At 37.4% G+C, this 18,328-nt stretch overlaps 1 protein-coding gene across 3 annotated transcripts in view; it reads left to right on the top strand.

The window, feature by feature from the left end:
• Positions 1-18,328, top strand: part of lhfpl2a (LHFPL tetraspan subfamily member 2a) — a 92,927-nt gene that overhangs the window by 16,666 nt on the left and 57,933 nt on the right. The window lies entirely within an intron of this gene.

Raw genomic sequence — 18,328 nt, 5'->3', positions numbered from 1 at the left:
TATTTACAAGCAGGAAAATAAGCATGGCTGAGGCAAACTGTCATTCACTTACAATGTCCCTAAATGTATGTAATTTGGGACAGAGTGTAATAAATAAAAATATTTAGTTTTTGTAGGAACTTTTTAAAGAAGGAAATTTTATAAATATCAATGTCAATTATAAATATCAAACATAAATGCCAAGAGTTGAAAAATATTGTAATGTGACAATTTCTGGAGATATTTAGAAGACAACCTGAAACGTTTAATATTTCAATGAGACTTTTTTTTTCTTACTTGTTGTGTGCTTACAGAATATTATGTAAAGTTACATTATCATCTAATTTTCAGGATGTCATGGGTCATTTGTTAGCTTCAAAAAGTGCTGATATTATACACTGCATAAGTGGACCATAACATATTTTTAGATGGAAAATAGCAGGAATATCACCCTTTTCTTTGTTAAGTATGTAGGCAGTAGATCATTTTTATTGAGAATTTGCTCCTAAGCAAGAAAAGGCAAATAAAAATGCATAACAATAAACTCACAATTTCAGTCTCATGTATAACATGGGGCCAGGTGTTTCCAGGAAAGATACTTGTTACTGGAAGTATCGAGTCAAATCCTGAACAAATGATAGTTGTGTGTCTGGGGTGTATTGCAATCTTTGCTACTAATGATCTGTTAGTGAAAAACTGTTTTATTAGTCTGTTTAGTAGGTGTTGAGAAATGTGTACAACAGAAAGAAACTACAGTATTAGACTGCACATTTGTGCTGTTCCAATACATCCATAAACCCTGTAATCCAATTTTTGTATTTTAGACCCTTTTGTATACCCACATTCAACCTCTGGTTTTGTTTAAATAGAAAATTACAGCAAAAACTGAACCACAAAGCAGCATATTAATGATGGTGTATGGTGTTAACATTGGGAGGCTAAAAGCATGGAAGTATAAGAAAGGTAGTTAGCTTAACTTTTTAATTTTAAAATGATTTCCATAAGTTGAACTTTTCTCCAGATGACTGTTTTTGGTTTCAAATTATTACAATCTCGTGAATTAAACTTTGGATGGAAAGAAATGCACACATATATAAAGAAAAAGTTCATTACATTTGGAAGGTCTTTAATTTCATTAAAATAGCCCATTTCTGATGTAACTCCCATTTTTTTTTAAGTCTGCCAAGCCCTTGTATCTTAGAAGTGGTTTCTCTAACATAAGACACATTTGTGGCACTCATATTTCATTTGGTTGATTCATTGCTCTCCCTTCTGCTTTCTCTGAGTAGATTTGTCATCCCCTGTAGCACAAGAGGAGACACTCAGACATAGAAGCCCCAATAGCAGACAGTTGATGGAAAACAGGAAAATAAAAACTATTCATAAAGTTGGGATCTGAATGCTACAGACCACAACGTGTCATTAAACTAATAACGACAAAGTGATGTAATCTAAACACACTGTACAAAGCTCGGAGAGTCATCCTGTTTGGTATAATGATTGTTTAACTGGAGAATGAGCACCAGCAGTGTGAGAGTTGTTAGACACCTTGATTCATTCACTACAGCTGTCTGCAGCTGGAGAATTTGCTGTGGTCTGAGTTGTAGATGCCTTTAATATGCTTTTTAAAATGATCAGAAGGTATTTCCCTAAGCACCAAGCTTCTGTTGGAACTTCTATGTATCTTGTTTTAATAATAAACTTGACAGAGGAGGAGTTTTTTGCTCTTTCTTCCCTGGGATGATTCGGTAAAGAAAGTTGAATATTTTGGTGAGGTGCACCGAAGATCAGAACCTTCCTTCAAAGCTGCATTTTTTAAATCCAATAAAGAACCAGAGTCTTCAATTGTATGTACCCTTGAATCTTAAAGAATGTGAAGTCCTAAAATGTCTGATTTCAAAAAGGTGTTCAAAGGGTACCTTACTGTAGTTTAATATACAGTAACTATTTTCTCAGAAACAGATGGTCTTTACCATTCAAATGTAACTTTTGCTATTTTGATTCTTCAGCTAAGAAAAAGAGGCAAAGCGAGAGCTTATTTTAATTTCCCTCAAAGCAGTAATTACCATGGCTCTGTGCTTGGAAGCCTACAGTCATCCGTATAAGACAAATTAGGGCTTTCCAAGAGCTGCAGATGGAAATGTGGGAGAGTTTTGCTGCTGCGGTTTCTACGTACAGTGTGATTTAGTTTCTAAAGACACTATGGCAGGAGTAGAAATCCTGGTGTGCTGTTTTAAAAATCAACAGTGGGGATCTCTTCACTGATTCTGTGCTTTGGAAAATAATCCTGTGTTCTGGTAATAGTTTTATTTATGATAATGGTGTAGAGTTCCTCCAGTAATGCCTCCAGTTTTTCCTGTCATACTTATACTTACCAGAAGTTCCTACTTAGAGTTCTTTTTTCTCTCTGTAAATCCATCAGTTATTGGAAAACTGCTTTTTCCTGGTGAGAGTCACAACAAACTGGACCCTATTCCAGATAGGGTGAGAGCAGGACTACTCCATGGACAGGAAGACAGTACATCACTGTCCTGTTAAAAACCATTAAATAAATCTATAGTTCACCCAAATCTTCTTTAAGAAACTGAAAGTCTCAAGAAAGATACAATTTATATTGCAAAGGGTGTTCCAAGCAAATATGTATCTCAATCATAATCTTGTTTCTTGTGCTTTAATTGTAACTAGTGATGTTGTATACTAGCTTTCCTTACCAAGCAGCCAAAGTATCAAACAAGTCAAAATACTTGTTCTGCAGCATAAGAAGTCACATTATCTGGTTATAAAACTGGAAACAAATCTTTTAAAAGGCCCATCACAATTTTATTTTCTCTTGAGAATTTAATGTGCATTGAAAGTCATAGTGTCAAACAGCCAAATGATTTTATAGGCAACCAGGTTTCAATTAAAATATAGAGCCTCTGCATAGGGCAATTCTGAATATTACAGGGCTACTGTATGACCCTAATAAAATATCCATCCATATAAAAATGCTGCTTAGTTTAAAGACCTCTTGAGGGGACAGAGCCAGTCTATAGCCAAAGGTTTTAGTGTTAGAATTGGAAGCTCTTCAGCTAATTATTAGCTATTTGTTAAATTTCCAAGGTACTGTATGTTTATGTATTGTGCACACTGGAACATAAGAAATAAGAAGTTACAAATGAGAGGAGGCCATTTGACCCATCTAGCTCATTTGGTTTTTAGTATCTAATTCACCCAAGGGTCTCTAGCCATTTCTTGAAAATGGACAGTGGACTTTCAACTTCCACAACAAGGCTGGATAGCTTGTTCGATACCCTCACAATTCTTGGTGTAAAAAAGTGAGTCATTTTCTCAGTGTTAAATGCACTTCCCTGTAGTTTCCATTTGTGTTGTCTGGTTTGAGTTTCACTATTAATTGCCTCTTTGGTTGAGCATTTGAGGATTCTTTGTCATTAAGCACTATGAATACATCAGTTGGGACTGAAAAGATTCAGTTATTTTAGTCTGTCAGTGCAAGAAATTCCTTTAGGCCCTGGTATATATCTGGTTGCTTTTCTCTGGACTGATTCCAGAGCAGCAGTATGTTTTTTGTAATGTGTTGATGGATTAAAGAGAGACGCTCTTTAGTCAGAGTGAATTGCATGTCTCACCCTTGCCATTCAAATGGCCCATTCCAGGAAATGTACTGTAGCTGTCAGCTACCAACTGAACCAACTGGAAGAAAAATGGAAGTGTAATTTTAGGTTTTTCATTCAGCTAAAGCTAATGTAAAAGAAATACACTTATCTTGAAAAAAGACACAGTTAGTTGTTCACAATTACCAAGGAGCTCTCAGTTTTTTTCCTAATTATTTTAAAAAGTCTTTCACTATGATGGGTCAGACACTCAAATGTGTAAGTGACAATTGCTTAAATAAGGTTTTTTCTCTTTTGAGATTTCTGCTGTATAATTACAATTTATCAGGGGCTTGGCAGTCTCTAATAAAATCTTGTGGTTGTGCTCTAAAGTGTGCACTTTCAATAAAACTGCTGGATTGTGTGACTACTGAAAAAGAGGGACATATGACTACCATTATAGGCCCTCAGGGAATACAGTTGACTGTGGTGTACCTGATTTAGTAGCTGGCCTGATTGTAAATCCAGTTTCACACAGCTGCACAGGCAAAGAGAAATTTGTACACTGACATTGAAATGAGGGAACAGAAAGACTGAGTCAGAAAAAATGACCTCATTTTGGACCAAAACCAATCCTCAGCTCATATTTAACATTTTACTACAAATGACCTACATTGCAGATCCTAGGCTGTGGATGTTTGGTTTTGGCATTAATTTGTTTCTTTCAATAAAGTTTCTCATGCTTTGTTTTCTTTATGCATCTGCATAGAGAGTCTCATCAACAATCCAGATGTTTGAATGTGATACTGTTCTTTGATGTTAAAGTAACTCGGTTGAGTTACGGAGAGTGAGGGTCTTTTTCAATTCAGCAATGAATGGTTTCACATTTTACTCCCAAAATGTTTGGTCGGGTATCTGGATTTAATAGATCATTAAGAAAGAACATTGTAGACACACTGATTCTTTGCATGTTTTCACACTTAGTTCAGTAGTAAGACTCCATATGAAATTGTAGGTAAGATTCTACCAATCCAGAGATTGCTTTTAATAACTTTATTAAAAGAGACTGAAATTTAAGGCAAGTGGTTGATGCAGGTGTTCTGATTTAGTAAACCTAGTTAGACCAAGTATATCACAGTGTTTGTTTTGTTTGCCAATTTATAAGACACATTTACTGCCTTTGAGTCATTAAACAGTGTCAAGTCTCTATGTGCAAGGCAAAATTCTGAAAGAAAACGTCTGTGATTTGCCGATTGGCATAACTTGGAGCAGTTGAGATTGAAAGTATGTAGAATACATAAGCCTAAGGAGATTTTAACATAAAAAGTATAACTTGTGTGAGAAACAAAATTTACCCTGCTTTGATGATTTATTCTGAACTTGCCACTGTAATGAAACTGCTGCTGCCAGCGGACTGCCACGTTACATTAAAGTAGTTTAGTAAGACTCAGGTTCACACCCTAGATTGTTCAGAACTGTGGTAAACCATGCAGCTATGAATGCTGTAACTATACAGTGCACGGCCTTATAAATTGAGGTTTTATAGAAGTGTGTTTAATAACATTATGTTTTATGGATTTTTATATGTGCGTTGAAATTGGTAGGTGGGGACAGGGAGCTAGCCATATATTTAAACAAAACAGTTAAGAGCTTGAAAAAGAGTACATGGGGTGAACAAGAATTGGACCTAGCAGGTTTTATTCAATATTTCCTTTAAGCTTGAAATAGTAGTGATATGTATACATTCGGATCATCCTAGGATCAAGGCACAAGAGTCTATTGGTCAAGCAGCGTGCTCTGAGTGTACAAGTACACTGTAATAAGAATGTTCTGAACTACCTGCATTTCAAACTCAGACTATATGAATAAAGGCATTCAAAAGATGATTAAATACAGTAATAACACATTAAGAGGTGAATAGCTGCTCTATGCTACCAGTGTAGTATATCACAATATATCATATATAGACCTAACTCAAATGTTTAATCATCTTATTTCTCTCTCAATACTTCCAGTGACGAAGGAGCATCACATCCTATTGCTGGAAGCCTGGACTGTAATAGAATGCACCTACTCTCAGTCTTCTCCTTGTAGGAATGAAACTGGCCAGATTTGAAGGGAGTAGCTTTAAACTTAAAAAATATTACTATATTATTATTTTGTACAAAAATATTATTTATATGCAAAGATTATAGCATCTTTGTTTCTATTTGTTTCTTACAGGGAGCAAGATTCCATTTTTCTTTCCCTTATTCTGATTTTATCTCTGTTTTGTATACTATTAGCATCTGTTAATCACACAAGAACCCACATGGAGTCTTGATTCAATAAATTCAAGGTACTCCCTCTTATTCTAAATATTTGCAACTATGTTCGCATAGTTTGTGCGTTTTGTAAAAGATTTGTCAACTTTTATGAGTTCCCTTCTTAGGTACACTGGTATTAGGGTGTGATTTACCGTTGATCCCACGCATGCTGTACCTTAGAATTTGTAACTGTATTTAAAAGCTTCCTTATAGTGTCCATTATTTTTTGTAAACCGTATTTAACAGTAAAGAAAACACAATAATATGGCTGTTTTCCATATCTATTTTTATATGTAATGCCTGCACAATGTTTCAAAATAGGCTTCTTACTCACACAGTCTTAACCTGTGGAAAGACTGTAAGTTCGTATTAGGCTTCAACATAATAAGTTCCCATTATTTATAAAGTTATAAAGTATCTAAAACTGACCTTTATTGAATCCCACTTAATGCTTTTTTCTGACCTTTACTGAATCCCACTTAATGCTTTTTTCTGAGGACCTCGATGATTTATTTAATTTTGAAGCCACAGCAGAAGGATTACAACCTTACAGGACATTTTTGGTGTAAAGCTTAAATAAAGATGCCAAGGAACATGTTTTCTCTAGAGTTTTCTCCACTTGGCTGTTCCTAGGAGCCGTTTATATTATTCTATAATGAAATAAAGTGCTGTGCTAGCACCTTCCTGCTGTTTGCTGTGTGTTTGGTCCTCCTGTAGTACATTTTTATCTTCAGATGTTTTTCTTTCTTTACATTTGTGCAGTTCACATACCGTACTTTAGAGTCGGCTGGCCAATGAGGACAGGTTTCTTCAAAAATATCAGCGGAAGCTGAAGAAACCCAGAGAAAATGAACGTTTTGTCAGCCTTTGAAGCTTTGTTGGCAAGACCTTCAAAGCCTAGAAGTTTCCAATTCGTGTTTAAAATAGAAGACTTCTTAAGTAATAAATTCAAACCAACCGTTGAGCTGCTGGTTTTACAATGCCAGGGCAATTTTGTTTGGTAAAATAATTGATCCTGTTGTGGTTTCATGTTGCAGGGGTGGGAAGTACTGCATTTATTTCCAAATTTGCATGTAAAAACAACCACAAATCAGATAAAGAAGCTCTGCAGGAGACCATAGTGACATCATGGTCCATTTCCTTTAATGACACTACCCAGAAAGGGAAGAGTATTAATAATGCCACTTTCAGAGAGGGGGCTTCTGCACATTAAAAACATGTAAGGTACAATGTGTTTTGATAGGTGATCATTGGTGTGTTTCAGTGAAATGTGATAGGCTTCTCTGTGGGATCAACTCATTTAATTGTTTTTAGCATTTAAGAACAATCAGAAATAAAATCACAAAGGGTGGTGGGAATTCTCTATGTTCCTACTGTAGTCTTCTACCCACCAGCACAGAACATAGTGCTTGGGTCTGTAGTTTTTTTCAGTAGAAATTTCCCAATACTGCTATGTATAGTCTACATTTTTATGTAAAATTTGAAACAGACACAGGAAAAAAATAATACAAAATCAAAATGACTATTGAGTTTTTGAGGCCTTATGCTTTGGATTCTTTGAAGCCCAAGTAGGAGGATCTGTTTTAAACATTCAGTACACAGTGGAAGGGTCTGGAATAGAGATAATTGGAATAGAGAGAATTCCATTCAGAAGCTATTTATGTAAGATAAAATACCATAGAAGTTAGACTGTCCTTTATGTGTTTCACAGTGAAACCTACCATAACTAGGAGAATTTGTTTCGTACCATTTATGTGCATGTTGTTGCTTTTGCATTTGTGAATTTATGAAGGAAGAGTCTACATCCTTACAGCACACAGTTCTATGAAGCTGATTCATCAGTGGGAGTATTGAGCTCTTTAAAGCAGCTGGATAAAGTGGAACCATATTCTGATATTGTAATTTTCCTCCTAGCTACTGTATGTAATTGTAACTAAATATCATCAAGTAGGGAGCTGCGTCAGCATGCATAGGCTGCAAAGGAACAAGTGAAGGTGTATTCCATGCTGAAAATAAAAGAGACACAAGGTTTTGGCTGTAGAGCCCTTTTCAGGTGTGGGGGAGAGAGAAAAACCAGTGGTAGATAAAGAATGGGAGAACAAAAGCTGGGCGTGGAGAGGAGGCAGGAGCACTCCGGTGGTGTGAAGTCAAGAGATGTGAAGAGAGGTGTGAAGTCAAGACTCGCAAATGAATAGAGAGGATTAGAAGGAAACGAGTCTGTCATTGAGAGAAGGGTGAAGGTGTGATCCTAATTTCAGGATAATTTTGTTTCGGATGTCTTTCTGCAATAGAAGTTCCGAACCCCCCCCCAGTCAGAGAGATCAGTATCATGGCCCTTAAGAGATAAAATGGGAAACTATGGGTATGGAGAGATCTTTGATCCTCATAGCCCTGACATGTTTCCTGGAACAGAAATACATCACACCTACTGTAAATACCATCAGGTTAAATTAAATCCCCCAATTTATCCATTTGGAATACAAGATATGCAGTGAATTGAAGTGACAGAGCCCAGGTTTCTTCTACACAGCCTTGACTTTTAAAGGGGAACTGCAATATATATTGTGGGGTTAGAAAGAATCAAGAGTGCATTTCAAACCAAAATAAAAGTTAAATGTACACAGTAACTTGTAAAAACCTCCACTTTACATAACAATACAATATAGATTAAATTTCCAGGTATGTACAGCACCATGTTCTGCGATGATGTGATGTAGCTCTATGACATTGTCAACAAGCAGGCTTGTGAATACATCTTTTTCAGTCCAATATGAATATTGCTCTCGATACCGAGACACTTTTTCCGATAAATACTACTTGTTAACTCTGCATGCAGCTCACGTTGCAACATTTCTGCGGTGAAGTGTCTGTGCTTGTGCTTATTCGCTTGTATATCGCATTACTTTAGTCATTACAGTGTCTACTGAGCAGGAAGGGCCAGCTCATGTCACAATTTGTGGGAACTCTCACTCTTGCCTATGGTGAGACCAGGGGTTTGTGACAACATGGTGACTTAAACTACTTTAATAACGTTAATGACTTTGTACTAAATTTGAAATTTGTCAATGCATTTATTTTGTTACTGAGATTTAATAACTGGTCTGAGAAATTGGGACTTTTAAGTCTCTGAGTGACACCTGTGCAATGACCTACAGCCCTACTGGCTGTATCCGACTCTCACTTTTAAATTTCCAAACCAAGAAAAGCTTTATCCTCATGCTGTTTATTTTCAGAGAAGTGCAATTGAATATTAAACTCGGTTCTTGGGTAATGATTTTGCAGTTAATTCTGGGGGACTTTAAAAAAGATATTTTACAAAGGGCAGTTAAGTTATTCTATATAGCATCTTTAATGTCATCATAACATTCATGAAAGTTTTCAGAGAAGCTGGAGCTATTCTAGAATGAAAGGTGTGTTAAATTAACTTAATCATCTGTAACCGTTGTAGACACTTGTAAAATAACACAGAACTTCCCAATTGTTTGCCTTTCGTGGTAAAAAAAGAAACAAAATCAGATGCTTTTGATTACTGTCCCCAGAAGGCCATTGTCCCAGAGGAAAACAAAATGGTTAACTGGAGTGGAGAGGTGCAGATGTGTATTTGAAAATGAATTGTAAAAGTTCACTCACATCTGTACAAGTAGACCATTTGTATAACATGTGCTGCATTTATAACATAACTGACTAGTGGCAAATGCATGAAATGTATATTAAGCATTTGATGACCACGGTATCAGAATCTGTTTACAGTAGGTCAGTTCTTTTTCAAATTGGTGTAGTGTCATCTTACATTGGCTAGATAAAATCAGCTGAAATCAACAGCTTCATGTCTAAACATAACAAAAGAACATTCTCGTAAAGGTACTGTATGTCCTGAGACACAAGGATAATGAGTATAATTTACCACTGATCAACCAGTAGTAAAATATTACTCTACGTTTGGTTATTTGGGTATTAAAACAAATCAAGTGCAAGGTCGGGAAAACTAAAAGCACAGATTAAAGTTTTCTTAAAGATTATAAGAAGTAAGATGTCTCATCCTAACCCAGATTTAGCTGATGCTCAAGATTACATAAGTTCCCTAGCAGCTGTTAAAATGGGAAATGGTGCAGCCATGTGCTTCGGTTTGTGAACTTAACTACTCACTTATATTCATTGTGTGCCCCTTTCTCCGATATAGCTAACAACTGGGTTATCACCCATGAATTAACTCATTTGTGTACACAAGTATTCTAAAATTTGCCACAAAGCTTGTAAAAATTCCTACCAAGTGGATTTAAAGTAGCCTGGGCAAGAACTCTTGGTGCCTTTTTTCAAGCAGTGAGTTAAATATATTTGAGAATATTGTGCTTTTAATGCAGGTTTAGAGATCCCAAGAAATGAAAAGGCACCAGAAAGGCCTCTTTGTGGTGAGTGAAACCACGGTTGACATGCCTGCAGAAATCCCAGAGTCCCTCAGGCCTGTTGGATCTCCAGCTGTGAAATGGCTGCAACCTTTGCCACATGGCTGCCAGGGCCAACTTCCTCCACCACCTTCTGGGACTGAGTGAAACACTCCCCCTCTGGCCTCCAGTTACTTTCAGGAAAGGCTGTCTTTGCTAGAGAGCCTGTGATCACTCAATGGCTGGGGAAACTGGTGAAAACAGGACTGAGAGACGGCTTTAGTATAATCAGAGACTTTAAAGAGCAAGGAGCCCTGGGTGGTCAACCAGCGTAGTTTCTCAAACCATCTAAATGAGTAGACTCATTTATCTTTAGTTTTAAGGCTGAGGAATTAGAATGGGGGGATACGAAGGGGAATAGAGAGGTATAAAATATTCCTGTCATCAGAATAAGATGTCATCAGATAAGACCTTTGCTCACTTCAAAGTCCAGAATCTTTCTGTTTGCATATCAGCACAGGATGAAACCTGTCAAGATTCAGATACAGTTGCAGCATTCTTCCCAGAATTGTAGGTGCAACACAAAGAAAATGGGTAAGAGATGAGATTTTTCCCCCCAATTTAAATTCATTATAGCTGTTTGGCTGGGTATTGAAATGGAACTGAACATGGGGGAGTTTCATTAGTGTTCCTAGGCAATATCTAGAAACCAAAATAAATGTTACTTCTGCCAGATAACATTGAACTAAGATCCATCATTATTAATGTGCACACAGGCTGACATAGGTGTGATCAAAAATAAAAATGATGATTAAAAAATTGTGCAATGGTCTAGACAGAGACTTGGAATTAAGACATGGAAGTGAAATTAATATTGATATGATGAAGATGTGCCCATATGTTTTACTACAAGGTACTTTTTTCCAGTTCTGTTAAATTGTTAATTGTGGCATATTTAGGAAGTCAGACATATCACGTTTTAAACACTGACTGAATCAAAATATAGACTGCGGAGTGGGAAATTCCTTCTTGCTGGTTTGGATGAAATTCTTGTGACTAAACTTTTAACTGTCAAGATTTTTGGGAAGTCCTCTTTCTTATTTCCTGTTTAACAGAATTATGTCCCATTATGGCATCTGTTTGCTCAGTTAAAAGATGAGATCTTGTTCTGGTTTCTGACTCACTGGATTACAGAAATATCTATAATTTATTTTTAATCCTGTTGTCAGAATCTTTTATATCACGCTTTTTGTGTATGTAAGATGCAATATAATGTGTGTGTGTGTGTGTTTATAATTTGGTCTGATATAGACTTTAAAAAATAAATCTATTCCAGAGCCACAGTGGCTCATTGGGGCAGAGCTGGTTTCCTGGTTTCTGTAGTGTTAAGTGGACAAGAGAGTAAGTGACTCCCCTTCCAGATGGAACACAAGTCCATCATAGTGATTACCCCCCAGCAATGCCCATTTATACAGCTGGATTAGGATAACCGAGTTAAAATATCTTCCTTGAGGGTACAAAAGCAGTGCCTGTAGCAGGCAATTGAACCCAAAACCTTGCAGTTGTGAGTCCAAAGGCTTCATTAAAGGCCATCATTTGTAAGTACAGCCTGTTAAATCTTTCATTTTACAAAGTAGCAAAGTGGTTACAGTGAGAATGGTCATAATCTGTGACCGTTCTCAGGGTGAAATTGGTGATGGACCTGAGCAGAATTTCACCAGCACAGAGATTACAGTTTGATAAGACGAGAATATATATTTTTTGTTGTTTGGTTTTCCTGGAAGGTTGTTCTGACCTTCCCCAGATAGTGATGCACTGTCTCAGAAACTGTCTCGAGACCCCTTGCCAAGATAAAGTGTAAATGCCAAAGCACAGTTGCAATGAGACATCATGTGTGTTGAAGCACTGCTAATGAAGCATTTACTAAGCAAGTATGCAAAATGGATTAAATCAATTGCTGTGAGTAATATCAAGAGGAACACTCAATGGGAAACTTCTGCACGCCATGAAAAATTGCATCAGTACTCCCAATACATAAAAAAGCTGTCCATAGCTCAGTGGCCCATAGTGAGCCACAGTACATCTGGGACTGGAGAAGGAGAGGCTCTCCAGAATGCAACGTGAGCAGGCTCTGCATAAACAAACCCAAACCATAACTCTGCTGTCACAACTGCAGTCAACGTAGAACCACATAATAACACACATGCTATTTGCAGTCCTCCTTATTTACCAACATGTGTGTCTTCACAGGAAGGATCAGCAACAGCCAGCTCCATAGTAATTGTGGCGAATATCAGCATGCATACCGATCTGCTGATCTTTTCCAGAAACTAATCATTTATCTGTTACACAACCTTACAATATCTTCTTTTTCTTTTTATTTGTCTTATATTATATCGTCATATGCTCACATGAGTTCTTACAGAATTAAGACTGGTTATAAAAGATTGTTAATCTCATGTGTTTTCAGAAAATAGGATGTGTTGCAAGTACTCAGATGTAAAACAAAACTTGCAGCTCAGCTATTCAGATTTCTAAGATTTACAAAGGAGTTCAAAGTGATTAACTTAGAAGGGTTGAAGATTGAATTCAAAGCTTGTCAGGAACATGTTTTGGAACTGGACTGTAAAATAGATAAAGCAGTTTATAGGACATATGGATCTGATCATGAAACAGGACGCTAACAATATTTTCACATGAACTGTAAAAGACTGACCTTCTAAATATTTCCAGAGCACCATATGATTGATCTTGAATATGATATGATGGTATATTCTTCCGGTATAGTCTTAAAAAATACAAAACAAAAACATGTCTCGCAGTTTGAGATTTTTTTGTCAAAGGAAATCGCTTCTGCAGTTGTTTTGCTGTTGAGGTGCTTGGTACAGAACAAAAATCGAATTGTTCAAATAAAGTTAATTGACAATTCTAGCAAAACTTATGTATGTCTGATATGGAGGATAATTTCTATTTTAATTCAAGGGACGTTAGGTTGTGTATGAAGAAAGCTTGAAATAAGCAGGAAATACTGTAAAATGCACCTGCCCCAGGCAGCAGAGTCCTGAGATCCTTGAGACTCGGATCTGACTTTAAAGATGTGGAAAATAGATTGCTGCCTTTCACTCAAATGGTGCATTGATCTAAGAGTCTGATAAAACCTTTTAACAGCACAGGGGGCTGAGAGGTTTCACTTAAAGCTGTCTCTAAGAGAGAGTGATATATGATTCATGTGTGAATTAAGTGTTTGCTTTGGCCTAGGTCTCTTGAATGCAGTATTTGAAAGGACTTAGGAGGCGGTACCTCCATTGATCTTATAGGAAGTGATAAATTCCACATGTACGTTTATTTGTACATACTGCCTTTTTGTGTGCTTGTCCATTAGACTGTGAATAATGAAGCAGCTATAAGATACTGTAACATCCTGTGAAACAAAGCTGATAAATATGCATAAAGGTGGAATCAGAATCCCACATAACACAAGTTTAGGAATAAGTGAATGGAATCTATACCTTCACCTTGTGATTTTTTTTGCAGATTTTATCAGATTGTAGACAAAAGATAACCCTGTCCATTCTCATGCTAGGTTCAGTTAGGTTGTTTTCTGCTCTTAAACCAGATGTCTAACTAAATGTCTTAAGAGTTATATAAGAGTTATATAGGTGCAAGAGAAAGAAAAATAATAGCCATAGATGATTTAGCAATTAAGGTATTGTGTACAGGTTTTATAATTTAATGTCAAACTAAAATTCTGAGGTCACCCTGTAGTGATTTTCAGTGTTTACATACTGTGACTGTTCGGTTTATGAATAAATTACAGTCTCAAGTGCAGTAAGTCTGTTTTATTATGTACATCATAGAATGTTTTCCATGGGAATTCTCTTTGTGGAATTTAGATGAATGTTTTCTGCTATTTTTGTTTAGTTTGAGATTTCATTCATGTAAATTTCATTTTGTCTGAGATCTTTAGACAAGAGTTGAGTGTGTTATCAAATTTTTACTAAACAAGAAGATAAAAAATAGGTTGATTTATGTCTCAGGCATTAAAAAGTAGACTGACCCTAATGCTGGGACACTGACAGCACATTAATATTCAAACACCTTAGTAAATCAAAAGAGGTTAAATACTGAGGGGTTCGTTTCTTCATAGTACGCATGATATGTTAAAACATGAGACAGATTGGAGGAGTCTGTTGCTGTGTCCTTATCTCCTGATAGCCACAAGCCAATGCATGAAAAGCACAACTGGCTTTTCCAATTTGGGAATGTAGAACAAAAACAATTGGCAATTCTAAATTAAAAAAAGGAAAGAAAATAAAAACAAAGGGGGGCAGACAGTGTCCTGTAGACTGTGGCCAGGGAATTGTGTGAGTGTTAAAATTGTATTAAAAAGCAAGCTTTTATCTATAGGTTTTGTACAGTATATAAATAAAAGGCTATTCATTTGTAATCATTAGCTCATGACATCCTCTTTGGTTCTGTAATTTAACAGTGATGTTATGGTGAATTTCTAGCAATGTGTACTTACATCTGGTGAAGACTGATAATTTATAGTTTTGTTAACTGGAAAACTTCTAAATTTTGACTAATCCTTTATTTAACAATTTTATTCACCTAGCTGATTGTTGAATGAGAACAAATTCTCCTTTACTGTAATGCCTCGGGAAGTTATCTTTTTAACAGCAGGTCAGATCATTTGATCAGAGCGACCCGTGTGAGGTACCTTTCTCAAGAATCCCAACAGCAAAGCTCCACTCAGGATTTGAGCCGACAACCTTCCAAGTAAAAAGCCAGAGCCCAAACCACTTCACTCCCCTGTTCCTCCATGAGCACCAAACACATGTGATGTGCACTTAATTTTTACAACTTTATAGTTCAAGTTCAAAACGTTATTATTATAACTGGTTACACAGAATTTGTTTCAGTGAGCTCAATAACAGACGTAAAATACAAATATAAAATGTAAAGTCAATAACAGAATACACCCACACAACAGCAGTAGTACTTGTTCTAATAGCCAGCAGCCATATCACTCTGCAACTCACAACTAGCAACCCACTGAAGCTAAGCAGGTGTGAGCCTGGTCAGTACCTGGATGGGAGACCTCCTGGGAAAAACTAAGGTTGCTGCTGGTAGAGGTGTTAGAGGGGCCAGCAGGGGAGCACTCACCTAATGCCCCAGTATAGTGACGAGGACACTACACTGTAAACAGGAGCCGTCCTTCGGGTGAGACGTAAAACTGAGGTCCTGACTCTCTGTGGTTGTTAAAAACCCCAGGGCTTTTCTCAAAAAGAGTAGGGGTGTAACCTGTAACCCTTACCAGTCACGGCCTCCTAATAATCCCCATCTATGAATTGGCTTCATCACTCTGTTCTCCTCCTCACTGATAGCTGATGTGTGGTGAGCAATCTGGCGCACTATGGCTGCTTTATGGATGCTGCACATTGGTGGTGGTGGAGGGGAGTCCCCATTACCTGTAAAGCGCTTTGAGTGGAGTGTCCAGAAAAGCGTAACTTTATTGATCCCGTGAGGGAAATTGCAGTGCAACAGCAGCTTAACACACACAACACAGCCACAGTGTAACGAATTATATAATAATAGTACAATACATACAATACAATACAAGAGTTACTCACAGTCCGACACACAAGAACAAACTAGAAAAGAACAGTACACAGAAAATCGTATCACACATATGAATATAAATATAGATGTAACCATAGATATAAATATAAATGTATTGCACAGGTCCCTGGCATATATTGCACAAAAAGTGGTTGTAAACGGGAAAAAGAAAAAGAAAAAGAAAGAGAACAGATGTAGCAGTAGATGTGTAGATGCGTTTAGTCCAGAAACAGGTCACTGTCGATGTTGCCTCTGCCAAGACGCAAGGTGGATGCGTTGTACAGTCTTATGGCAGACGGCAAGAATGACCTCCTGTAGCGCTCCCTGTCGCACCGTGGATGAATCAGTCTATTGCTGAAGGTGCTCTTCATTCCTGCAAGCCTGTCATAGAGGGGATGGGAGAAGTTGTCCATGATGGCCTCTAGTTTGGACATCATTCTCCTCTCAGCCACTACCTCCAAGGAGTCCAGGTCAGACCCAATGACAGAGCTTGCTCTCCTGATGAGCTTGTTCAGCCTTTTGGAATCTACTGCTCTAATCCCAGAGCCCCAGCACACCACTGCGTAGAAAATGGCACTCGCTACCACCGACTGATAGAACATGTGTAGCATCTTACTACACACATTGAAGGACCTGAGCCTCCTCAAGAAGTAGAGTCGGCTCTGTCCCTTCTTATAGATGGCCTAGATGTTCTTAGACCATTCCAGTCTATCGTCGATGTGCACTCCCAGGTACTTGTACGAGTCCACCATCTCCACGCCACTCCCATGGATGTAGAGAGGAGTAGGTTTGACCTTTTTCCTCCTGAAATCTACCACCAGTTCCTTTGTCTTTGTAACATTCAGTTCCAAGTGGTTCACCCCACACCACTCCACAAAGCTGCTGACCAGTCCTCTGTACTCCTCCTCCTGCTCACCCTTGATACATCCCACAATTGCAGAGTCATCTGAGAACTTCTGCAGGTGGCATGACTTTGAGTTGTACTTAAAGTCCGAAGTATAGAGGGTGAAGAGGAATGGAGAAAGAACTGTCCCTTGAGGTGCCCCTGTGTTACTCACTACCTGTTCAGACACACAGTTCGTAATATAAGTGTAAGCAATTATTATTATTAATAGACCTAAGCCACCAACCAGAAGGGAGAGATTCAAGATGGCGTCGACCAGGGTGACATGGTGTTTGCTCTGTGTGTTTGTAAGAATCCCAAACTGCAGTACATTTAATCTAAATGTGTTCTACATGTCCTTGTTTCTTTTATAAAAATCATAATTTGCTAAATGTTTAGAAGATGTAATAGTACGTTCATCACTGCTTTGTATCAGACACCAACCTTGGGCGCCAGGCCTATTTTCAGCTGTAGATGTAAAATGAAAGCTATTTTGCAACAAGAATATGAGGAATCCCAGGCATGTCCTTTCCTGTTATTTTTATTTTGTTAAATCCTACCATTCTTTCTGACCTTTATTATAATCCACAGGACCCTTCATACACAAATCCCTCATTGTCCTCGGCTCTTCCTCTGCCCCCACGCTATCAGGATGTTTTCAGTCCTGCTGGGCTCAGGCTTTCTCAGCTGGTGAATGCACTGACCCTTCCTTGTGCTCAGTGAGGAAATCTTTACTTTGGCTTAAACTGAGCAGTCCAGTCAGCTGACGAAGGACAAACTGCAGCCAAGGCTGAGGAGACAGGAGATCATAACTGGCACGCCAGCTGCAAAAATTAACAGATTTTATTCTATGCAGAATTTTACTGCACATTAATCAGATCTTTTCAGTTTCTTTCTTTTTGCCCTGATTCCAGAGGACCCAACTATACTTGTCAAATGGATGTGTCACTTTGGGTATCAGAACTTGTAGTTCTGTCGCTTAGAAAGAGAGGTCTTTTGTATTGCTTAGAACATTCCACCACCAAATGTACATGTACTGTATATACACACTATGTCTTATAATCAAAGTGTAGTTTTAATTTTGAACAGTCTAATGTATCTTTGGAAAGTTATTAACTGAATGCACGACAGTGCTTCTTCTATAGAATGATGAGTATTTCCTACATATGGACTTCTAAGTTTACAATGAAAATAATGGGAAATAAAATGAATCGTTTGTCCTTGAATTATCCTTTTTGTGTTGGATTAACGTATATTGTTCTGTTTTTGGCCAAATCTTTGTTTTTTATTGTTTTATTAATGGATTTGTAGCATTTGTATCAGAAAAAAGAAACTCTTGAAGCTACTTTCTCCCTTGTGTAGCCTGTACAGTACCAAAGAGACTTAGTGATGTTACTTAGTAGCAGGTCTTAAATGCTTTTAATTGCACTTACAGATTAATAGATAAGCATTCTGCCTCTTGCAAAAATATTTCTTAATGTAAGTAAACATCTATTATTTTGCCTAAGGCTGGATACAAGTATGGAAAAGGGTCTTTTGCAGTTAGGAAAAAAGGTTCTTAAA

The sequence above is a fragment of the Atractosteus spatula genome, chromosome 3, assembly GCF_055471065.1.
Source record: "Atractosteus spatula isolate fAtrSpa1 chromosome 3, fAtrSpa1.hap1, whole genome shotgun sequence".
Lineage (NCBI taxonomy): Eukaryota > Metazoa > Chordata > Actinopteri > Semionotiformes > Lepisosteidae > Atractosteus > Atractosteus spatula.
Note: the sequence above shows the minus strand (reverse complement) of the source record. Positions and strands in the feature narration are given on the sequence as shown.